The sequence below is a fragment of the Plecotus auritus genome, assembly GCF_963455305.1.
Source record: "Plecotus auritus genome assembly, chromosome: 2".
Classification (NCBI taxonomy): domain Eukaryota; kingdom Metazoa; phylum Chordata; class Mammalia; order Chiroptera; family Vespertilionidae; genus Plecotus; species Plecotus auritus.
The window spans coordinates 164,592,820-164,619,358 of record NC_137771.1 but is presented as its reverse complement, the minus strand read 5'-3'; positions in this window follow the sequence as shown (position 1 = coordinate 164,619,358).

The following is a 26,539-nucleotide window of genomic DNA, read 5'->3' as shown; positions in this document are numbered from 1 at the left end:
GTTAGACTAATTCTGTTTCAACATGGAAAACTTCATCCAGCTCCACCAACCAACCAAGAGTTTGACCCAGCTCTTATCTTTTTTAAGCTGGAAGCTTAAAATAGCAGGGATGTGTATCTATGTAAGCTCCAATCATAGCTGCAAGTCATTTTCCAGCAACTTTGTCTTTCCACCAGTTTATTTTGTTTAAAATATATTTTTTGTTAATCCTCACCTGAGGATATTTTTCCATTGATTTTTTGAGAGAGTGGAAGGGAGCGAGAGAGACAGAGGAAGAGAAGCACCGATGTGAGAGAGATGCATCGATTGGTTGCCTCTCGAACACGCCCCAACTGGGGCTGGGTATGAAACCTGCAATCCAGGTACGTGCCCTTGACTGGAGTCAAACCTGGGACCCTTCAGTCCATAGACCGATGCTCTATCCATTAAGCCAAGCCAGCTAGGGCTTTCTACAATGTTTATTTTAAGCCTGGCATAAATTTGGCAATGTTGCTAATAGTCCACATGGTGGTTATGTCCTTGTGCATAATATCATTCACTAAGACTAATTTTAACTACATCATAGATGGCCGAAAAATAATCACCTCATTTCTTTGCTACTCATACTTAATTAACACAGTAGCTCTTATCTATCTTAGAGTTGAATTTCATCTGCAGAAATAAAAAAAACTAATAGTAAATAATAGATATTTATGTAAATATTTCACATACCCAGGACTATTTACTTGAGTTTAATATGATTCTAGTTTGCTTATGTTTTATACAAATTTAAGCAGGTGTTGGTGCTTTGGAGTCCATTTCCCACCCACACATGAATTTCAGCCCAACAAATTAAGTAAAATTTATCTTCATAGACTAGATTGTTTGCATGGAAAGCAGTTCACATGGACTAATTTAGTTTACATGAAAATAGGCTAATCTCTCCACATAAGTGGTTGCTATATGCTGAATGCTGAATTGCCACAGCATCCCAAACTTCCTTATAATTTCATCTGGAGTATAGTAGATTGATCCTGAACTTACCTGTCGCTACTCCAGTCAACTACTACGTTGCCCAGGCAACCTGGAATACTCCGCTTTCAAAGAAAAACCAGAAAGCTTTCAAAGAAAAATGAGATAGTTAAAAAAATAAGTATGGAGACTCTTCATCTGAACAGCCATGTCTTTGAGAGCTCCTTCTGAAAAGCAGCCAGTTAGCTGATGTGACTGGATTACTGAGTGCTGAATTCTTGATTCTAGAGATGTGTGTGTGTGTGTGTGTGTGTGTGTGTGTGTGTGTGTGTGTGTTTGTGTGTGTGTTTGAATTTCTAAAAGTGATCATTCAAGTACTATGATTTATCTGTCTCTCTATAATTTTAGATCTCCTTCCCTATTGTTAAAACTCATTTTTAAACTGAATGTAAAGCAAAATATAGTTATGCAAAATGCATTTTCTTTTAATTCTGAGACGTTTTATTAACTGCAAAATTTTAAAGATAAACTTAATATACTTGGGAATGAACATTTTCCTTCCCTAATGAGGGTTTCTTTTATATGAGACAAAACCCAAAATGGGAAATGTTAAGGAAAAGGGAGAAAACATTTTTAACAAAAATAAATCTTTAAGAGTGGTTTTGTTTTTATTGTTTTGGCATTTTTTAAAAAAGGACTGTTTAATAGAAAACATTTCTGTGGATAAGTTTTTATGACAAAATGACTGCATTCTCCTTTTGCAGCACTAAGAATGTGAGGGTGCATGCAGCTGTGTGAGGTTTTCTCTCTATTGGAAGGTGGAAAACACAGTCATGCTGCTGCCCCCAGCTATTTTCCATGGGGAGCTAGGGTCAGAAAGGGTCAAAAAGTACAGCAAAGGCTTCCTCTTATTCTCTCCTTTAATTAAGGCATAGTGTTTCTATTACGAATTCTGAAATTGTTAAGATATGTCTTAAAGTCTCAGACAAAATAAATTATTGATATTTTTGAGACTGTTTCAACTTTGACCATTAGGCCTTTTCCACGTAAGCTTGTCTCCCCACAGCTCTCTTTTCCTGATTCTTACCATCTGGCTGGAGACCAGCTTCCTTAGTGATGCCATTCCAGCCATGTATTCCTTCCACCCTAGGCAGGGACAGGCACTTCCTCCTTGGCCTCTCACAGCCCCTTTCTCTCCTCTGTTCTACCACTTTGTCACTTGTGGTGTTTGTTATTATGTTTTTGTCATCATCTCTCTCTCAACTTTGAGCACCTCGGGGTCTAGGACTGGCTCTTATTTGTAGTCACATATTTATAACTGTCAGTGGTGCATAATAGACTTTCAAATTGAGAGTAACAATATGTCTGATGATAATTGAAAAAAATGATTTAATATGTTAAGATTACTTTGAATTCTAATTCTGTCATTCATTCCAGTTCGGTGCTACCTACAAATGTACTAAGAGTCTGTGTTTATATTCAAGCCATTGATAGATAAACATAGACATAGATGATAGAGATACAGGTATAGCTTAGACCTGGATGTCCTATGGCACATCTTGGGAAGCATGCCTTCAGTCTACATTTTACTATTGATCAGCATTTTGGGAGGAGAGGGACATTAAATGTTTCAATTAATTTGACATCTATGAGTCAATCAACTACAGTGAACTAGTATCCATAGTATAATCTCTTTACATTTGCCATATGCTTTTATACATGCTTGGCTGAAGTAAAGACAAAAAAGATCAAAAGATTTCACCAGGTTTGCTGCCATTTTATGGAAAACAGAAATAAGTTTAATTTGATTATAACTAGTAATAGACTCCTTTATAAGCACTCATAAGTAATTGATAGCCTAGTCCATTCCAAAAATTTGCCAGAAATCAATGCTAAGTTCACCAATTCATATTTTTTTATTTTTTAAAATTGAGATTGGAATTTTTCTCCCACTTCAATCTCTGTGATTTAGTGCCCATGTGTTTTTTGTTTGTTTGTTTGTTTTGTTTTGTTTTGTTTTGTTTTACATTCTGGCAATAAAATCTTTCTGGACCTGGAAATTTGAAGACATTTATGTTGTCCAGGTTATAATTTACTACCATCTCATTTGCGGGAACTTTAATTGGCTTTTATAATATTTATCCTACTCCTTTCTAATTCCTTCGAATATTGAGTGTCTTGCTACAGAAGGAGGATGAAACACAGAAGTTAAAAGTCCTGGTTTCCCTCTTTCATTTGTTACTAGGCCACTATCCTCTCAAAGCCACAAGCTTTTCTGAATAAACGTCACATGTATAGGTATTTCCTCTTTTTGATCTTAGAATATTTCATAAACCTGATGCTCATTTTGTAGCCTTAAGCCATCTTGACACTGTGTTTCCATGTTCACAGCACATATCTATATGTCTCCTTTTTTATCTTCTATTTCATAACTAAAAAAATAGGAGCAAGAGATGCTTGTGCAATTGTATTAACTTAATCAAATCATTATTTTCTGAAAGTAGTGATTAAAATCATTTCCACAATTTCTTATTTCTTTAGCTGTAATTATTTTAAACAATTCTGACAGTGGGTGGAGAGAAGATTCTGTGTTAAATCTCTATACAAAATTACTCCCATGGGAAACTTAGCTTTTGGGTGAGTTGAACTGTTTACCTCTGAGAGAGATATGTCTGCAGTTATTTAGGACCCTGACTGGTTAGAATTTTTTAATTTTTACAAAACGTCAATCTTACTTCCACTGTCCTACTTGTTATGTCTCACACAATCCCATCCATAAGAGGGCACAGAAACAAGCTTCTCTAGGTACTTAGTATGAAACACAAATTCAAACTCATTATCCCTGAGTGATTTTTGAGGTTCCACAGAGGGAAACAATCAAATATTTCATAATGGATCAAACTTCAAAGTATTTATTTAACTGAATTTCACTTTGAAATATTATCGTGTCCTATAAGGGACATTACCAGACAGGAAACATTTCTGTGAAATCTATGGCTTTGCTTACTCATAGGATATTGTTGACTATTGTTCTATTTCTGTGTCTCCAATATAAGCTATTTCTGCATTATGTATCTGGAAGAGTTATGGTTTTTTTGTGAGTCTTTTAACTGACTCTGCTTTCCGCTTCAAGAAAGCTATGATCTGCTGCTGCACTGATGTGGCTCAGTGGTTGAGTGTTGGCCTGTGAAACAGGAGATCACAGTTCAATTCCTGACCAGGTCACATGCCCAGGTTTCAGGCTTGATCAATGATTATCTCTTATCATTGACTTTAAAAAAAATAGGAACAAGAGATGCCTGTGCCTCCTGCATGCCCCACACTCAATACTAAGCCAGCAACCTATAAAATGTACCCTGACTGGGAATTGAAATGGGACATCCTGGTTTATAGGTCAATACTCAACCACTGAGCCAAAGTGGCCAGGAAAAATATATATTTAAAAAAGAAAGCTATGATCAAAATGTGAGGTTCTCATTAAAAAGTATGCAGTATAGGAATTCATTCCAGGCATTTATTATATTAACTTTTTTTCCCCTTATACCTATTATTATTTGCTAAGTCTACATCTTTGTGAATCACTACAAATTCTTTTTGTAATGAGGTCAGGTCAAAATAAAATAAAATAATAAAATAAAAATCACATAATCATATCAATTGATGCAGAAAAAAGCATTTGACAAAGTTCAAAACCTTTTCCTGATAAAAACTCTCAGCAAAGTGGGAATAGAGGGAGCATACTTCAACACAATAAAAGCCTTATATGACAAACCTATAGCCAACATCATACTCAATGGGAAAAAACTAAAACCATTTCCCCTAAGAACAGGAAGAAGATAGGGATGCCCACTTTCACCACTCCTGTTCAACATAGTACTAGAAGTTCTAGCCATAGCGATCAGACAAGAAGAAGAAATCAAAGGCATCCAAATTGGAAAAGAAAAAGTAAAATTGTTTTTATTTGCAGATGACATGATATTGTACATAGAAAACCCTAAAGACTCCATCAAAAAACTACTAGACTTCAAAAATGAATTCGGCAATGTAGCAGGACACAAAATTAGCACCCAGAAATCTATGGCTTTTTTATATACCAATAATGAATTCATGGAAAGAGAAACTAAAAAAAAAAAAAAAAAAAAAAAAAAAAAAACAACAAAAACCAAACCAAACAAACAAAAAAAAAACAAACAAACATTTTCCATTGCATCAAAAAAAATTAAAATACCTAGGAATAAACTTAAATAAGGAAGTAATAGACCTGTACTCAGAAAACTGCAGGACGCTGAAAAAAGAGATAGAGTAAGACATAAACAAATAGAAGAATATACCGTGTTTATGGATTGGTAGAATCAACATCATTAAAATATCCATATTACCCAAAGAAATCTACAGATTTGATGCAATCCCCATTAAAATACCAATGGCATATTTCACAAACCTAAATCAAACTCTCCAAAGTTTCATATGGAATAAAAAAAAATACCCCAAATAGCTGCAGCAATCCTGAAAAAGAAGAACAAAACTGGGGGGGGATCACAATACCAGATATCAAGCTATATTATAAAGCCACTGTTCTGAAAACTGCCTGGTACTGGCACAAAAACAGACATATAGACCAATGGAACAGAATAGAGAACCCAGAAATGGACCCAAGCCATTATGCTTAATTAATATTTGACAAAGGAGGCAAGAGCATAAAATGGAGTCAGGACAGTTTCTTGAATAAATGGTGTTGGGAAAATTGGACAGACACATGCCAAAAAAATGAAACTTACACCATACACAAAAATAAACTCACAATGGATAAGGGGCTTAAATGTAAGACAGGAAATCATAAAAATCTTAGAATAAGCCATAGGCAACAAAATATCAGACATATGTTGTAGCAATATCTTTACTGATATAGCTCCTAGGGCAACAGAAAATAAGGAGAAAATAAACAAAGGGGACTACATCAAAATAAAAAGCTTCTGTACAGCTAAAGAAATCATCACCAAACAATAAGAAAGCCTACTGCATGGCAGAACATATTTGCCAATGTTATCTCCGATAAGGGTCTAATCTCCAAAATTTACAAGGAATTCATACAACTTAACAAAAGGAAGATAAACAATCCAAACAAAAAATGAACAAATGACCTAAATAGACACTTTTCTAAAGAGGACGTACAAAAAGCCATGAGACATATGAAAACATGTTCAAAGTCACTAATCATCCGAGAGATGCAAATCAAAACAACAATGAGGTGCCATCTCACACCTGTCAGAATGCCTATCATCAACAAATCAACAAATGACAAATGATGAAGAGAATGCAGAGAAAAAGGAACCCTCGTGCACTGCTGGTGGGAATGCAGACTGGTGCAGCCAGTGTGGAAAACAGTATGGAGTTTCCTAAAAAAAATTAAAAATGGAACTACCATTTGATCCAGTAATCCTACTTCTTTGAATATATCCCAAGAAACCAGAAACATCAATCAGAAAGGATTTATGCACCCCTATGTTCATAACAGCACAATTTACAATAGCTAAGATTTGGAAACAGCCTAAGTGCTCAGCAAGCAGATGAGTGGACCAAAAAACAGTGGTACATCTACACAATGGAATACTATGCTACTGTAAAAAAGAAGTAACTCTTACCATTTGCAAGAGCATGGATAGACCTGGAGAGCATTATGGCAAGTGAAATAAGCCACTCAGAGAAAGATAAGTATCACATGATCTCACTCATTTGTGGAATATAATGAACAACTTAAACTGATGAGCAAAAATAAAGCCACAGTCATAGAAGCATCAAACAGACTGTCCAAGCTAAGAGGGAAGGCAGGGGCGTAGAGGGGGGATAAGAGATCAACCAAAGGACTTTTATGCGTGCATATGAACATAACCAGTGGACACAGACAGTAGGGAGGTGAGGACATGTGCTGGAAGGTTGGACTGGCTGGGGAGAGGGGAGAGGTCAATGGGGTAAAAAGAAGACTTATGTAATACTTTAAACAATAAAAAATTAAAAATAATAAAATAAAATAAACTGTTCTGCATTCCTTCTACTACAAAAATCACAGTAGCACTCTCTCCTAAGCGTCCCATCTCTTTTTCTCCTTTTTTCATTCCAATCCAGTTCCTTATTGGTCATAATGAAAACCATCATATGCATTTTGTTCATGAATTCAACTTGCAGATATATATTTATTGTCTGTTCCAAAAAACTAACTTATGAACACAGAAAGTTATGCAATAGGCATTAAAATCAAATTGAATCAGTGTTCTTTATACACCTTTCGTCTTCTAGTTTTGTTGAGAGTGTATGAGATGTTCCACTTTTAGTACAATATTTTCAGCAGAAGTGCAAGCAATTTAAATTTTTATCATGACTAAGTTGTTTTACCTCTGTTGGTCCTATAATCTGTATTTGGAAAATCCAACTATATCCCCTATGTATAGTATGCCCACAGCATCGCTTTGTTTTTTGTTTGATTTTTTAAAACCTCAACTTACTATGTCATGTGGGTTAATTACAAAATTAGAAAAAGTACAAAGCTACCTATTTATTTGAAATGCACATTTTGTGAGGGTTTATTTTCTTATGTTGACTTTGAGGAAAGTCTAAAACTTGTACTCAGAAATCATATTCTATGGGGCATGCTAACATTTACATTAGTTTTTTTTTCTTTTCAGTAATCCAAATGGTTTGTCATTTTTGAAGTAGTCAAATATTAGGTTTAGCCAGACTTCATTTACCACATTAAAATTAGGCAACTTAAAAAAAAATGTCTGCTCCTACTTTTGAAAAATTAAATAATATTTTATTTTGGTGATTTGTATTAGGTGCAATTTCTATTCATATTTAGTTTCTGCTTAGAAGTAGCCTCAGATTAGCACTTCCTTGAGGATCCATAAACTTTCTTCTGTCCAGGCAAGGGAAAGAATAAAGAGCCAGAGAGAAGCAGAGAGAGAAAAAAAGGGAACAAATCAAAGGGGTGTGCCCTGGGACAGTCAAGTCATGTTGGTGTTCTTGCCCAGTCATAATCCAGCTCTGAAGGGCATTCCCAATAAGAAGCTCAGAGGAAACATTGCTAGGCCATCCAAGAAGACTGAGAAAATAATTATTATGGTAGAAGTGTCTTAATAAACATATCATTTGAATGTATATCAGTATAAAATGTATCTGTGTTATTCATAGTTATCTCATAGTTGAACTTGAAAAACAAATGGCTGGGAAAATATAAAGCCATGTTCTACTAATTGCTACTTCTCTTGTTGTATGGCAACAGGTACAATGTGTTACTGAAATGGAACTTTTTGATTTTGTAGTTCCTGGATCAAACTTAGCACTGGGTGCCTTTGAGTTTGGACATTGAAGGCCAACCTTTCAGACTTTTTGACACTGAAATAAAAATCTTATGAGAATTCAAAGGATGAAAAATTTAGCACAAGTAAGGGCTGGTTCATGCATTTTAAAGGCAGGTTTGACTTGAATATATTAGGGTGCAAGGTGAAGCTGCTGGTGCAGATAAGATGGCTATTCAGGAATAAAAAAAGAGAGACATTCTGATTTCAAACTCAGGAAGAAGATAGCAACTTGATCTCTAATATCTATACCTGTCTCAGGGACATTTACAGGGGAAAGAGAGCAACAAAATGTATCTGAATTATTTTATCTAAATTGTATAAAATGATCCAAATTCTCCTCAAAAATGATTGCCAACATTTCCCAGAAATGCTTTTCTAAATGTTATTAATTTTATAGAGATGGCTTAAAACACCTTTATTTTCTAAATTGTTGACATAGAAGTAAAGCAGAAATTGTAAGAAATATTAAAAGTTAGTATGAATCCCCCTATCATTCTATTATTTATGATTTATTAAAGAGTTAACCTGTATAATTCAATGTGAATAGTAACTTTATGAAAATTTTATTGAATGTTTCTAAAATAGGCAATTTGGTGTAGCTTGTGCATTACAAGGTAAGCTTCCAAAATCAGTCTTAAAATGCTTCTCATCAGATTTCATTAATTCTTCTTGCTAGGAAAGATTTTTTTCATTTTTTATTAAATTTATTGGGGTAACTGGTTAATATGATCATATAGTAGGAAAGATTCTAAGTTTGTTGTTGTAATATAGTTTCTAGGACAGCTAACATTGCTGTTTAAATAAATTATTTTGTATGTAGTGTATTCACTGTAGTTAATAAAGCATGTTTGGATCCATGGTGATGAAAAGCAATATAAAAGTATAATATATATAATATATAATTAAATTCAACATCTCATGTTGATGCAAGGTCAAAGTTCAGAAATTAGTCAATCTAAAGGAAAAAAAAACATAAAAAGCAAAACCCTCTACTATTATAAGCTCTGAAACAAAATGCATTATGCATTTAAAAATTACATGCTACATATTATGGTAAACATTTACTAAGAAAGGAAAAGAGTATGCAAAATTGAATTTATAAATGTAGGGATCTATATGAATAAAGAATTACCATATTAATAACATTGGGGAAAAAAGTGTTTGACATGCTAAATGCTCAGTTTTAATGCTACTTAAATGCAGTCTTTACTATTTTTTTTTTACCACTTAGATAAAATCAATGTGCAATTGAAAAGGAAATATATAAAGGGAGTATATATAAGGCCACATAATAGATAATACATTTTATTGTAACCAAATTAATTCAGGATTTATTTCTTCCCAACCATCATAATTTTAAGACAATCTTCAATTAATGGCAATTACCACACTACATTATAATAATAACTAGAGGCCTGGTGCACGAAACTCCTGAACGGGTGCAGTCCCTAGGCTTGGCAGGCAATTGAAGCGTGAGTGTCTGGAATGGAAGGGCAGGTCCTAGCTGACCTCTGGTCCCTGGGCAGCATCTGGGCTCCCAGAGCCCCTCGCGCCCCCTCTGCCTGAATCAATGGAACCCTGTTCAGCTCCCTCAGCTCCTGGGAGCCAGGCGGTGGGCCCGTCCCTCACTGCCACCACTAGTCACCATCTGCAGGGCTATTGGCTGGGCAATCGGGCCCTGCTCACACCTGCCTTGGCTTGGCACTGCCGCTCACCTGGCACTACCGCTCCACCATTCTGCCATGGTCCTGCTCTCATCAAGGCCCATCAGGTCCCTCAGTGCCTCCACTGGTGCCCACTGCCAGCGCCACATTGCAGATGCCCACCATGTTTTGCGCTACCCTCTGGTGGTCAGTGCGTGGTTGAACTCCTGGTCGAACTCCAGGTTGAGGGGACAATTTGCATATTAGGCTTTTATTATATAGGATTTTCTTGCTCTACTCCTTAAATCTACTGAGCCCTCTGTATGAAGAAGAGCCTGTCTATGTCTATCCCAGCATCTAATTCCAACACCTGTATATTATCTGACCAACAATTAGCAGTCAGTATAAGGTTATTTGATCAAGGAACAAATACATGGACATGTAGTTTTAGTATGAAGAATGGATTTTTCAGAATGCATTGTGCTCTGGGTGGTCATATAAATTTAAAATACTTCTAGGTGTTGTAGAGTTTTCAGATACTAAAAATATTCATTTCCAGTTACTATTTAATTTTTGTTTAAGGGAAAGAGTACATACTCTATCATCTCTTTGTGTAGCTGTCATTCTATCAAAGGGAAGCTTTTAAATCCCATCATCTTCAGGGAAACGCGCTCCACCCTGACCGTGCTAATTAGTCTGGATCTTGTCCAGCTCCATTCTGTGTCCTGGAAAGTGATGAGCAAATGCATAGTGCACCCAGGCATTGCAGCACTACCTCGTGTTTTGTTTTGCTTTTTTCCCAGTAAGGCTCGGCCATGCTTTCTGTTCTATTTCTGTGAGACTCCATGAGGAAGCACAGCATGCCACGGGCTCTAGGCCCAGGCAGCATTTTCAGTGCAGAAAGAACTTACAGGTTTCCAGGTTGTGGATGGTAGTTTACAGCCTATAATCTTATAGTTTGGATTTTTTTTCCCCAAAAAAACATATTACCTTTACTCTTGCTGAATGAGGCTCATCTGCTGAGATGCCACTTTCATGCCCACTTACCCAGACTTGCAGGAGACTTCCGAACATTATCCCTGTCGCCTCAGCATTTCCTTACCCACTATAGCTTACTAGGGAGTTCACTCTCTCAACTTCATTTTTTTAAATGTTATAATTAAAACTGGTTTCAACTTAGATGCCTTGGGTGATGGGGAGAATGTGGCAAAATTTTGAGTCTTCTCAATTCAGAGGAGCTAGTCATTTTTTTTTTGTCCTCCCCAACTGTCAAAACTAACAGGCATTTTTTCAGGCATATCTGTCTCCCTTTTTTTTGCATATCTTGGTTGTGGGCTGCCTAGCTGCCTACATTCCTGTATTAGCCCACTTCTGTCAAAGGACACATGTGTGCCTCTAAATTCAGGTACCTTACCTTGCTAAACATTTTGATTGGCTTTTTTCTTTTCTTTCCTCATCTTTATTTAAGTATGATTGACAAATAAAAATGGCATATATTTAAGGAAGGGGTCCTCAAACTACGGCCCGCGGGCCACATGCGGCCCGCTGAGGACATTTATCCGGCCCGCCGAGGACATTTATCCGGCCCGCTGGGTGTCGCTGCCTGTCCTGCTTAGCAGCCGACTCGTCCCGGGCCGCAGTGCGCATAGGAATTTGTTCATAGTTTTTTTTTAAACTATAGTCCGGCCCTCCAATGGTCTGAAGGACAGTGAACTGGCCCCCTGTTTAAATAGTTTGAGGACCCCTGATTTAAGGTGTATGAAGCAATGTTTTGATACACGTATACATTGTGAAATTATTGCCCGGCTGGTGTGATTGTTTATTAAGTGTTTATATAATGTGTGCTATAGGGAAAAGAGACCAGACTATGGAGTCAAATAGTTCCATAGACCTTGACTGCTACCTCCTCTCTGAGTAATTGGGGATTTTGTCTCCAATCTGCAAAGTACAGATTCTAATATCTATAACTACAGAGGTTTTGAAGATTCAATAAAAGAGCATATTAGGTATCATATTGTGTATCATTGTGTATCACAGTTTTCAGGATATTTTATTTCCTTCTTTCCATGATTCCTGATAGCTGCCCATCCTTTAATCTGGACCTTATTATTTTCCTCCCCTTCTCTGATGGAGGCCAGTTCTCCTTTATTATGCTCATCTGACATCTGAGTTCCTGCTTTTCTGGTTCTGTCATATATCAGGTAACTTCTGTCCAGTGGGGCTAATCTCTGACTAAACATCTCCCTCATTAAGCAACTTATTAAAAGAAAGTACCTGACAAATAGGTTTTAGAAGTTCTCTGAATCTCTCTGAATCACACACTTACCCATTTTCTTGCACAGCATGCATATTAATAATGTGGGCATGATTTCCCTTTACATTATTTCCAGCAAATATCAAACAAAACACTCCTGCCCAGTTGCAGGGGTCTGGGGAATAGTAGGGACAGCAATGGAGCAATACCTGAGTGGAGACTTAGGGGCAGCTCTGGTTTGGACTGGAGTTTTCTTCATCATGGCCAGAGTTGGAAGTAATCCTAAGGGGTGATTGATATTTTAGCAGAGGAGAGGAATTAGAAACCAAAGGTCAGTACCAAAAGAGCAATGTAATTAGAAATCTCTAGTAAAAGGCAAGGTGACAAGAATACCAGTTCCAGGTTGGCAGGCAGCACACAAAGTGAGAAAAGGTGATAGGGTGAAAGCTGAACAATGTGGGGTACTCGGGAGATCGCTTTCAGTGAAAATCAGTGGCAGAGAGGAGTCAGCAGGGTTAAAGGAGCAGCATGAACTGAGACATGGCATTCAGTGCCTAATGTGGGAATGGGCACAGTATACTTGAGGATACTGGACACGTGAAGCATACAGACCAGGACGCTACTGAGCATCTGTGGGCTTTGTATACATTGGCTTAAATGGTCAAAACAAAAATTATTCTCAAGATAATAAATATGGTTTAATTTCGGTTGCTCTAAAATAAGACTGAGAAAAAAATATCTCTGTGCAATCCAGTGAGGAGTCCATTAATAAAAATCTGACACTGTGAGCAGTGTTGGCTCAAACCTGCTGGAGATCCTCTGAGAGACTGTGGAATACAACTCAGAATTTCCCACCAAGAAACAAGAAAAATGAAGTATCTACCCATAAACTCCCACCTTCCTTGGTTAAGGGTTTCTCCTAGAAGCACTTATTTCCCTGCGCTGCTGTTCTGCTCGACATATAGGGCAGAGAAACCCAGGTGCTCAAGGTCAGGAACTGGGGAACTGTCCCTGGCAGCCTCTGATGACTTTCCAGGATGGCTAGGAGCTTCTGGGGTCGGAGCAATGACGGGGTGGGCTGCAAATGAAAAGTGCAATTCCACCTAAGCAGATGAATGAACTGAGGGCTTCTGTTCATAATCACTCCTACCAAAATATGATTTTGTTAAACTTTAGTCATTGAGATTCAGGAGCTGTAGAGAAATTGTGTTCATGCTTTTCTGTCTTCTACACTAAAATAAACATTCTTTCAGGATCAGAATCGAGCATTTATTTTATTTGCTTCTACACCATCCAGCACAGTGCTTTCCTAAAGTGAACTGAAATTATTTTCAGTGAAATTAGAAAACAACAGCTTCATAAGATTCCTTTATCCCTCAAAAATCAGAACATTTGCTAATGGCAACCTGCTTCACTATGTCTATTTTTGTAACGTCTACAATCCCAGTGGATCCAAATGTACTGAATTAGCAATCACTGTACAGCACATTTAGCATACTTAGAAGCCTCTTTGCCCACCCTTGGAATGCAGCCACCTGGATACAGCCCAACAGCTGTGCAGCAGCTGTACTGGCACGACACAAAAATGCATGATGGATAACCCAACTGGCATGTGCCTCCCATATAACAGGTTGCATATGTGCAACCTCAGTCTTCTCTAGGTCACATTTGGACATCTGATATCAAGAGTGCATAATAATATTCTCCATTATCCTTAGGAAGATTAAAAGCAATGTGTACTGCTCTTTAATCTTGCCCATGAGAATTGGAAGTGGGAGTAACAGACAACAAAGGGCCTATGGCTTTCTTCTGTAACTGAATGTCCAATAAACAGAAGCCCGCATCTTTGCTGGATGATGGCAAACAAGTTCTACTTCAATCACTGCAGTCTCAGTTTTTCTTTTGTAAATTAGGTACAATTAGTCTCTACCACTTAGAGTAGTCTTGAGGTTTAAATAAGGCTACCTTTGAAAGTGCTAGGCACACAGTAAACATTCATTAAATGGTGGCTATTCTTATTAGTGAGCCACCATTTTTTGAATGTTTACTCCTAGCCCAGTGTTCTCTCCTTCATTACATACCATCTTTTTTTATAGCTACTCACAGACAAAATCAAAACAGCATCCCAAATAATGTGAAATACCAACTGTTGTTGGTATATTCTTTTAATACCAAGTGTGATAATATTTACATATTTTATGCCAATAAAATATTAAGAAAAACAAACACATATAAGCAAATGAAAAATATTTCATGTTTGATTTTCTCCATTCTACAGGATAATAAATTTCCCCAAGCAGAGAACTCGCAACTCCTTATCATAGTAGGATATTGATTAATTTCACTGCTGAAATACTGGGGCTAGTGAAGTTTTAGAGAATGGCACTGCACTTATCACAATCAGAAAGATTTTTTTTAATCTGTTTTGTGCAGTAAACCATTCTATACAATTTTCCTTTGGGTTTTCCAAACTGTCATTCTATGGACCTGTGGACTTAGACTCTCACTTTCTGTTTTGGTAGTGTGTGTGTGTGTGTGTGTGTGTGTTGAGGGGAAGGAGGTCATTGGGCAAAATGATGCATTTTTCATAGTCTTCTGAATATAATAAGATTTGTGTGCATTGTTCGAAAGTGCAAATTTCAGAGTCTGGAAGTGAAAATGTTTCTTTCAAAAGCCTTTTCTGGGAGGATTAGAAAAATTGCCAAAACAATACAAGAGTGGTTTGGAATAGGGAGAGAAAAGGTTAAAATAGGAATGCAATTCTTATCTTTGTATTTTATTAGAAGCAATTTCTTCCTTGGTCTATGAGTCAGGAGGCATTTTGCTTTACTGAATTGAAAGATACATAAAACTCCTAGATACTGAATTCTTCCTGAGTTTCTTAGATACAGAGCTGCTGGTTACTGCTATTGAAATTTATTACCATTCTGGGTTTAAGCCCTATCATTGAATGAGAACTGTGTTATATTACATGACTTATGCCACCTCTGCTCTCAGAGGCTCTGAAAATCTGGATTTCTCAGCCCACCACAACCACACCTGTGACTCATTAGCTAAGTTTATCAACATTATAGGGCCAGATACACAACCTAATTGTCCCCTGGTGGGTAAAAATACAGGGATGCTGCAAATCTCAGTGGTTGGCATTCTTTGAAATTACTCCCTAAAACAGAAAATTCTTCCCTTAAATATTTCTGAATTTCTAAAAATGTAGACTGCCCCCTATCTTTCAAAGTTGTATGAGCCAAATGAAATTTGTAAGAATATTGTCATCTTTACCATTCATAGATCCAGCCCTCATTTCTAGTAAAAGTATTGATCTCTGCAGTTAGTTCCTTTCAAAATGCAAGTAGTCCTGAGAAAGGGAATCCCTCAGCCTCTCACCTTCATTTTTGCTTCTGGGCCTTGGCCATGTTCTTCCCTGTATTGGATTATGCATTGTTCCCTTTTAATTATTTAAATCCTGGGCTTTCTTCCAAGCCCAGATCAAGCTTTCCTAACCTGCTATGGTCCTAGCTTCCTCCTTCCCTTCTCTGAACAATTAATGCATTCACCTGTCAGTTTCATGATAAAGCATTTAAATGTATAGCCACGAAGGATAGAATTAAAGATGTAGAGATGGATGCTCCTGAGAAAGTTAATGCAATGAAATCCATTCAGAGCAGCCCAGAGGGGCAAATAGGCTGGCTTCTGAGAGAACAATACCCCTGTCAAAGGACATATTTAAGAGTTGGATGAACAATGAACTAGAGGGTCCCTTCTAGAGGGGACTCATGTATTAGATGGGTCATTTAAATAAGCCAAAGAACCCTGAGATTATACCATTTTATAATGGTTTAATAGCATGTAGTCTCATTGAGAATAGAGACTTTATACTGCTTCTGTATCTTAAAAAGCAAGGCATGTAGCAGGGACCACTTAACTCTATACTGATTGATTGTATTTGTTTGACCAGTTAGTTTCCTCTTATATCAGGATGTTCAGAGCAGCAAGGAAAGGACTTAGAGAGAAAAAGAAGCTTATAAGAGATGTCACAAAATGTACAGCACATATAACATGTTTAATGTATGTGATTTATGTGATATCTTTCATTACCTTTTACTAATAAGGAAATGCCATCAAGGCCTCCTGATTCACAAGATGCCAGGTCTGGTCACAGGCAACTGTAAAAGTCTGAAAGACACCTACACGATTAACACTATGCAGAAGAGAAATAGTTCTATTTTGTTCTAGGTTTTCAGTCTAACCTCAGTGGTTTTTTGCCTTTCCTTAAGGATGATATACTCAAAAAAATTCTGCCTGACCAAACTTTGTTCATGTTTCAAGAATCTTACACCCTGCCCTGACCGGTTTGGCTCAGTGGATAGAGCGTCGGCTTGCGGACTGAAGGGTCCCGGGTTCAATTCCAGTCAAGGGTATGTACCTTGGTTGCGGGCACGTCCCCAGTGGGAGGTGTGCAGGAGGCAGCTGATCGATGTTTCTCTCCCATCGATGTTTCTAACTCTCTATTCCTCTCCCTTCCTCTCTGTAAAAAATCAATAAAATATATTTTTTAAAAAAGAATCTTACACCCTTTCTCATTTAACCCTTAAAACAGCCCTGCGAAGTTGTTGGCATGAGTAATACCTTATAGATTTTCCAGAGGAAACTAAAGCTTAAAGAGGATAAATGACTCATTCAAGATCACACAGCCATTGATGAAGTCTAATCCCAATCTTTACTCTTACATCCACTAGTTTAGAACCATAATGCCATGAGCCCATGAGCAGCATAATGCAATTAGGCTATATTACACACTGTAACTGACAAGGGTTGATAAGTGAATTTAATCTAAGTTTAAAGAAAATTTAAATGCAAATATTTGGCCCTAGCTGGTTGCCCAGTGGTTAGAAAATAGGCCCACAGACAGAAGGGTCTTGGGATTCCCAGTCAAGGGCATGTACCTTGGTTTCAAGTTCAATCCCCAGCCCTGATTGGGGTGTGCGGGAAGGCAGCCAGTCCATGTGTCTCTCTTTCACATCGATGTTTCTCTCTCCCTCCCTCCCACTCTCTCTAAAGGTCAATGAAAAAAATATCCTTGGGAGAGGATTTAAAAAAACATTTTAATTTGTGATATATTTTTTTTTTCTGAGTTCAATGCTACTAGAGTGTGGCACATACTCACTTATTCATCTGAATGTGAGATTTGTTGCATATTGTGTTTTAAAGGATATGGAGAAAGTGAAGAGACATTCTAATGTTTTAAAAAAATCACAGAGCTAAAGAGATATCTTATATTTATGATATAAGAGATACTGTAAGGAAAGATACAGAAAAGAATGCACTTGTGCCCAAAATGCCAGCATGCTGAAACTAAGAGTTGTTTAAAAAATATCAGAGGGAACAAAGAGTAAGGAGTAATCAAAGAATGAAGCAAGATTTTGAATTAGATTGCATGAATGAGTGAATGAATGAATGAATGAATGAATGAATGGAACAGGGGGATCTTAAAATATAGGTTCCAGTAGAGAAGCTCAGGAGTCACTATCTCTTATTATTTGTATGAGGGATAGGATTTTATGTGTTTAACAGAGAGTGAGTACCAGCGGGGAGGGGACCTGCTGCTTAGTGCTTGACCACTTTTTACCCTCTGCTGCCCACGTGTAATCAGAAACGGGTGGCAGTACTCCCAGGAGCAGGTGCATAACCTTACTGATGCCTCTTAAATGGCCATAAAGAAGTTGGCTGAGCATGAAATTCCGTCATTACAGTTTATGCTTTGAGTTGGGGGAGGAGAGAAGAAACAAAATTCAAGACTAGAAAAAAAGAAGAGGAGGAGGAAAAATTGATTACAGCTCATATGAGAAAATGATGTGGTTCTGAGGAAACACTTAGTTTTTTCTGGGGGGAAAAGACACTTGTGATTCTGAATCCAGTGTGTGCTGGTGGCTCTCCCCCCTCCTGCCATCCAGAATGGAAGCAAAGAAGGGAGACTGCGAAGAGGTTCTGCTTCTTCATCAGTGATCCTAATGTGATAGCTTGTGCGTTGCTGAGCTGTGAAGAAGAAATGCTGACAGCCCTCTTGACACACACGGGGAACAGAATTCTGCTTGAGGAACTCGAGGGAAAAAAAAGTATTAGTTAAGAGTAGTTTCTATTTCTATAGTAGTACATTGTGTTGAATTGGAATTTACATAGTTGCTCAGATGGCAATCAGAAAAGTCATTTCTTTAATTTTTATTAATTACTCTAATATTGCCAGGTAGACTGAGGTTAGGGGAAGAAGAGGACTTTTTTTTTTTTTTTTTTTTTTTTTTTTTTTTTTTTTTTTTTACCATGGACAGTCTCTTTGCCCTCTAATTTGAGTCGTCTATTTTGGATATTCGGGTATCTTTTAGATAAGTAGTGCCATTCACATTTACATCACCCTCTGTGGCTATCTAACATGGGATCAGGCTGCTGGGTGAGAGGCAGGAATGATCTAATATGAGCTCACATACCTGAAGTACATGAGGATCTTAGAATGGGGCCTGGATATCAAGAATGGGGCTCATTGCCACAGTGGTGAGGCTGGCTAGGCTGGGCTTTGGACTGATGACCACAGATGTGCTCTCTGGTCCTACATGGCCTCTGGGAGTGATGTCCTGACAGGCACTGTTGAGCCCTGGTTCTAGTCATCCTCTTCTTATCCACCCTCTCAACACACTCATGTCAATTCAACAGAAACTATAGAAATGTCCACCCCTTGCATGCCACTTACAAGTGGGAGGAGCCTAGAGCATTGTCTCAGGATCATTTCTCTAGTCAATTTTCTCTACCAGACAAGCACCATCCTCCCCAAATTGGACAAGGCATTCTCTCTTTCCAGGCAGATAAAAGAAGAAAATGGTTCAGAACATCTAATGATTTTATGTTTCTCCGCAACATTTTCAACACATTAAAGTCAGATGCCACTTCTCTAACTTGCCTACTTTGCCTTCTCTTTCTACAGTCCATCAGATGAAAGGGGCCATCTCTCCTTTGCCTTTTTCGCTCTGGAAGAAACTTATGTAATTTCCCAGGAACACTAAACTTTGGGTTTAGCTGTAACAGTAAATTAGGAGCAAGGAAAGTAATCTGCTTGCCAACAAAGACCACAATGCAAGAGATAATTACACATTATTATCCTCCTTATACTTATACCCTCTCCTAGATTCGAATCTATTACAGTCATGTAAAATTCAAGGATTACTTTCACTATTGGAATGCTGAGGTTGAATGAAGTATTCAGCAAAACAATATATACTCATAAGAAAAACTTTTGAAAAATAAAGCTGATAAAACTCAGATGGATTTATGTGAGCAAAATATCCCTTTGCTAAATGGAAGTACCATATAAATTAAATGCAAAAATAAAAGATTAAAAAATGATAGTAAATGTTTAACATCTGAATAAGAGCATCACATATTATCCCATGGGGTAAGGTGCATTTTCATGTGTATGTGACTCGTACAGCCACCCAAGCATTTAACCATCATACACAGAGAAACAGCTCTGGGTTACCAGTCTCTGGGACTTAAAGTTTTACTTTTCTTGGTGCCCTTATTTCACTTAGTTAGGAAAGGCTGCAAGATGTCCCTAATTCTGTCTTTAGGAATCACCAAGAAGGGGTAGACAACTCTGTGTACTGTTTAGTTTAAACACTTTCCTGAAATAATTGACTCAGTTAATACCAAGAATTTGATCTCAATGATTCAACTACTGGATATTACTAGATATCCCTTAAGTTTGAGAAAGACTTCATAAGAAGAAGAAAAGAATATGAATTGTTACCCACCAAAGCTCCCACCAAAGATGCACTGCTTTGCTGCTTTTATGTAAATGTTTATTGAATGTTCACAGTGGTTCACACACCTTGATTGGCCCAGGATATGAAAAAAATAGGAAGATGCTGCCCTGATCTTCAAGAACCTCAAATTCAATGCTACTAGTATATAGCAGGTGGATAGATACCATTAATCTTCATTTAAATCTTTTTTATTCTGTTCCTTAAAATTAAAATACACACACAAAAGATTAATTGCCAGTTCTTGTTTACCCTGGATGCCTGACAATTGTGTGCTATACACTCATAAATGAGGCACAGGTGTACATACATTCACCATTTTGAATATGGTCCCTGGGATTCTATGCTGTTGCTGTTGTTTGCTCACTTGTTCATTTGCCAAGAAGAAATTATTATAAAGTTAAGGTAATACACATAGTCATGATTCTTTGCTATATTCATCATGCGATATTCATATATATAGTGTATACACACACACACACACACATATATATATATATATATATATATATATATATATCCTCACTTCCTCACTTGAACATATGTTTTCATTGGTGAGAGAGAGAGAGAAAGGGAGAGAAACATCAGTGTGAAAGAGAAACATTTACCCTGACCAGGAATCAAACCCACAACCTTATGGTGTACAGGGATGATTCTCCAACTAACTGAACCACCCAGCTAGGGCCACTATGTGATATTTGTTGAAAGAGAGAGAGAAGGATGATGTTTCAGTACCGCAGTTTAAAACATAATCTGAGTAAATATGTTCTTGAAATGCTCTCTCTTTCAACTTTGTCTGTTTTCCTAGGGCAATATACCCCTAGGACTGTACATCCCAGTATCATTAAAATCATGCTCTGCATAATTGTTTTGAATCCAAAGTGACCACAAATAAACACATCTAACAGTTAGTGTACTGTTGTGCTTTTATTCTGGTCAAGAGACAACCAGACATGCTTTTTCCCGGCCTGAGAATTTTGATTGCAAAGATCCTTTAATGGGCTTACATTGCATAGCCAGGATTTTAGAAACCCTTCTCTCCATTGCATATCCTGCTGGCCTCCTCACTGTGCATTTCAGAATCAGAACAAAGAGCCAGTCAAGGAAAGAAAATCCTTACAAAGCGCTGTTCTGATACAGCTGCCTCCTACTCTTCTTCAACCTAATGTGTATTAGCTTCTAGGTTTTGTAATGAATTAATAAGGAATTTACAGAGATCAAAAATCTTCACAAGAGTCATCATCAACCTAAGCAAATTCTGCTGGCTTCGGAGGTGAACTGTGGTAATAAATGGAAGTGGGTGAAAGAAGTAGAACAATGGTAGTCGCATTATCCTACTGCAGAAAACATGAAAAGGAAAAAAAAAAAAAAGTGATATTTAATCCCTTCACTGTCTTGAGAATTCATCACTCAGACAGAACCCATAGCAGAAATCTAATTCTCCAGTTGCTGGACAAAGTTAATTAATTTGCAAATATATTTCATCTTCTAAGTGACAGCCTGGTCTGGTCTAGGCAATGAGGAAGTGGGAGGCTGAAACTGGAGCTTGAAGCGCCAGCAGGCTCATGTGACAGGACTCCAATCCTGGAGAAGCGAGGTGACACCGGCTCGTTATATCTCTTCTAAATGAGCTCCTTGTCAAAGGGAAATATTTTGATTAAGGTAGTGAGGGGGGCACTTGCAACGCTCTCCATGTGCTTCTTCTAATTGCTTTGCGGTACACTTAAGTTTCTTCAAAGGAATGACGCCTGCAGGGACCGGGGTCCTCCTGATTTTTGTCATCAGCCCCAAGGTGGGGTGCAGAGATGTTTACTTTTGTTTTCTGATTCCTCTAGTAGCTGTGTTCCTTCCCTTAATCTCCAGTGCCTTCATTTTGGAGCCACTCATCCTGAGAGGAAGTCTTTCTAATTACTTTAGTTAGTGACTTGCACTGCTTAGATTCTACCGCAAGATTCAGTAAAAATCCTAACATCTTAGCTTGCACCGTTTCTTTACCATATATAGATTTCCAACTGTGAAGACCCTTTTCCTGTACCAGATCACTTCCTAGGCTGTATGCTTTTATGGCATTGGCAGGATAATTACAAAGTCAGAACTGGGGTGACGTGACGGGAGGAGGATTAAAAGTCTACATTCAGAATGGAGTCAATCTCTGCCTTATCCCCAATATATGCAGTTCAGTGTTTTGCAAGGCTGGACATGTTGACCCCATCTGCTGGCTCAGCAATACCCCTAAAACACAAAGCGGGAGAGAGTGGTTATAAGCAAATGGCAAGGAGGAGGTGATTACCACAAAGTCAGAGGTTTATAAAGAGAGAAGATTGCCCAACCAGCATGGCTCAATGGTTGAGCATCGACCTATGATCCAGGAGTTCACTGTTTGATTTCTTGTCAGGGCCCATGCCCCAGGTTGCAAGCTCCATCCCCAGTGGGAGGCAGCTGATCAATGATTCTCTCTCATCAGTGATGTTTCTATTTCCCACTCCCTCTCCCTTCCTCTCTGAAATAAAGGGTAATATGCTAATTAGACCAGATAGACCGGACATCATCTGGACATCCTTCCTGACAAAGCCAGGGGTGTGGCCAGCCGGCAAACTGCCCACGGCCCCTTGCCCCAGCCGGCCTTCTCCCCATAGCAAGGACCCCCCACCCTGATCTGGGGCCCCCTTCAGGGAAGGCCAGCCGGCCTCCACCCGTGCACCAGGCCTCTATCCTATATAATAAAAGGGTAATATGCTAATTGACCCTAACGACTGAACAACCAGAACGACCACTGGACCAGTCACTATGAGGCGCACTGACCACCTCTCAGTCCCTTCCCCCGGCCATCAGGCACCGATCACATTGGGGTGAGTGGCGGAGGGAGGCAGGGCCTGCTGCAGACGGCTGGGGAAGATGGCCCTGATTGCAGGCCAGGCCTAGGGACTATACCCACACACAAATTTCATGTGCCAGGCCTCTAGTATATATAAAAAAAAGAGAAGATCATGCAGGCTTTGTACCATATGTTACTAGTAAAGTCTGGCTTGTATTCTAAGTGCAATGGGAACGCACTGAAGATATTTAAATAAGGGAATTAAGTGACTTGAATTATGATTTTAGAAGAATATTCTGGCTATTGTATGAAGGTTGGGTGATACAGAGTGAAATCAGGGTGCTGTTTTAAGTTTCTTAGCCAACAAAGGTGTTAGGCTGGTAATGTTGATAGAGTAAAGATTTATATTGGAGGTAGAACAAACAGGCCTTGTTAAAGGATTGAATGTAGAAAATTAAGGAAAATGGGGATTCAAAGATGGCTAGTAGTTCTCTGATTTTGAACAACTGAGTATACATAGGCACCAGAGAGCTGGGTCTTTTTAGAACTTGAGCTTTGACATGCTCTTATTAGTTCCTGTCCAAAGTGTAGAAACATGACCATAAAATCTCAGTTTGGTGTTCAGATACTTAAAACAAACTAGAAAAGTTAGTACTTCCTTTCTCTCTATTTTCTGCCCTTGAAACCTATTGCCCTTTTCAGCAACTGGATTGGCTGGGATGCCCCTCTTGCTTCATTCTGGACCGCTACATAATGACATTTGCAATGAGATTTGAATGATCCCCAAATTCCCCTTGGGAAAACTGTTGATTTTGCATAGAGAATCCCTTCCATCTTCTGCTCTTGGATGTCCCAGCTGCACGCCCAGCACTGGTGGTCACTGCATTTGTGATGGGTGTAATTATAGATGCCAGCACCTTTCATGTAGAGTCTGTTTTATTCTGATTTACTGTGTCTCACTGCTAAGTCTTGAAATAGGAAAGATAAATACAATGATACCAAAATGTGTAGTAAATTTTCACAAAAATGTCCCCTTATTTTGAAACTGGTATCCCCCAATATACGTACTCAGAAAGGTACTTCTCCTCTTTGACTGTCCCTAAGCCCCACTAGCATTGTAGAAATATCAACTGGTTTATCTAAAGCACTCAGACCGCTATATGTTCAGAATGGTCAAACACGATGACCAAAGGCAACACTCCAGGAATAATTATGCAATCATAAAAATCTATAATTGAAGCAGTTACTGAGAAAAAAGACTAATAAAAAGAGAGAACTGTGTGTATTCCTTTCCAAAGACCAGAATTATTCCAGGTCTTGTTAGTGGGCATTCATTTGGAAATTTTAAAATATACATCTCATGTTCTATCTTACAACAAAGAAAAGCAAAAATACTGTTTCTCTTCATTTAGTAACCAGAGATTTATGTCTATGATAGTTTTACGATATACCAGTCCAATGAATTGTGACTAAATATCCATTATATTCAGGTGCTATAAGTCCAATGAACTAATGAACAAGAGAATTATTTGCTTCATTCACAAGTGTTGAATTCTGCTACCAAAAAAAAAAAAAAAAAAAGTCAAAAGAAAAGGGAAAAAAAAATCAAACACTTTTTCAAGAATGGTGTTAAGGGAATCTGTAAGCCAGCTTTTAAAAAATCATCAATCACCCCATGTAATCTAAAAATGGGGATATAAAGCAATTTTTATAATTCCAGATAGCACTAAAAAGCTTGAAATTGCTTCATTCTTTTAAAAGAAAATGTTATTCTAGCTAAAATTTCTACCCAGTTGTCATGACAACGTTTCCATTTTATACAGTATAGAGACAATTAGATATTAACCTGAGCATTTAGAGAAAGACGCTTCTAACTTGGAGAATGACTTGTTGATTTGTGTTTGGCTGAGTAGTCCAAAGAATTACTATTATAATTCTTCCTGGAGTTAATATTCTTTGAGCCATCAGGCCATTGTCTTAGAAAGGAGTATCTCTGATGTTTACAGATCAACCAAACACAGTTAAGAGAAAGAGACATAAAAGGGGTTGTGTTACCTAGTACTCTACCAGCTGGAAAACTGAGAAAGTCACATTTTTTTGTTTCTTTGACATAAATCTTTAATATAGTGACTGTCAGCACTGTAGATGTGCACAAAATAGAAGAGTAATTTGCCTGAGATTTAATTGGAGCAAGAAGTAGCAGTGGCTTGTATCTCTATGTTTTAAACAAACAACAGTTATTAAATCTGTAAGCCTAACTCTTTTTATATATCTTGTGATACAGCAAGGGAAGCGATGAGATGGAAACCACCAGAGAATGCAGATATTAATCCTTCCTTTATTAGGGTTTTTGTCTAACTGGCACTCTTCCTTTTCCCATCAGTTCAGATAATAACAACTTTTTCATTATCTTCTTTGCTATTATAGTGTGTGTGGTTTTTTTCTACTTACCTAATAATGCCAGAGTGGGAGAGGGGTGGAGGCATATGGTTGGGAAAGAACTGTTTTATATTAAATGAACTCATAAAACAGATCTAAGGTATTGTCATAGAGTGTTTGTTTAACTCCAAAACTATGTTATTTCCCTGGTTAATGCAGTTGTTTACATAGACTCAAGTTATTCCCAAAACATGTACCCTACAGATGAGGAACAAGGTAAAATGAATTAAAAACAACAACAATACTGTGATTATAAAAGAACAATTATTTTTGTTTGAAAAAAAATTAGAGCTTTTCTTTTCAATGCACTAACCAAAGGAAGCAATATATCTTCTAATTATACTGTCGTTGTTCAAAATATTTAGAGAGCTCTTCTCCTAGAAATTGTTTCTGGAGTCTTTTCCTTGTTATCGTGATTGTCCAAAGCAAAGTAAATCTGTATTCTTTGAAAGTAAGCCAATTCTGTTAAAAAGGTGGCTACTTAGGTTTGGCAAAACCATTTAGTGGTTGTTGGTTTTGTTTTATTCTTTTTCTTTCTCTCTTTTTTTCTTTTTAAGGATCAGTGAAGATTGTATTTGCATGTGCATGAGGGAGGGATTGTTTTTTAGTTTGCTAAGGCAGCCACAGAAAAATAACACAGATTTGGTGGCTTAAACAAGAGAAATTCATTTTCTCACAGTTCTGGAGGCTAGAAGTCTGAGATCAGGGTGCCCATGGGCAGGATTGGTTTCTTCTGAGGGCCCCGAGGAAAAGAGCTGCCCTTGGCCTGCAGATGGCTGTTTCTCCCTGTGCTTTTCCATGGTCTTCACTTTGTACACATCTGTGTCTGAATCTCCTCTTATGAGGACACCAGTCACCCTGGATTAGGGCTTACTCTAATGACCTCATTTTAGCATAACCACCTCTTTAAACATGCTATCCCCAAATATAGTCACATTTGAGGTACTGGAGTTGGAATTCCAACATATGGATTTGGGGGTATGAACACAGTTCAGTTCCTAACAGTGAGTGTGAGGGGCCTCTTTAACCCAGGAAGTAGTGTGTCTGTCTCAGAACAATGGGTGTGACTTCTAAATAGAATCTGCCCTAGCTGGTTTGGCTCAGTGGATAGAACATCTGCCTGTGGACTAAAGGGTCCTGGGTTTGATTCCAGTCAAGGGCATGTACCTTGGTTGCAGGCTCCTCCAGGGCCCAGGTCTCCTGCAGGAAGCAACCAATCAATGTGTTTTTCTTACATTGATGTTTCTCTTTGTCTTTCCCTCTCACTTCCACTCTCC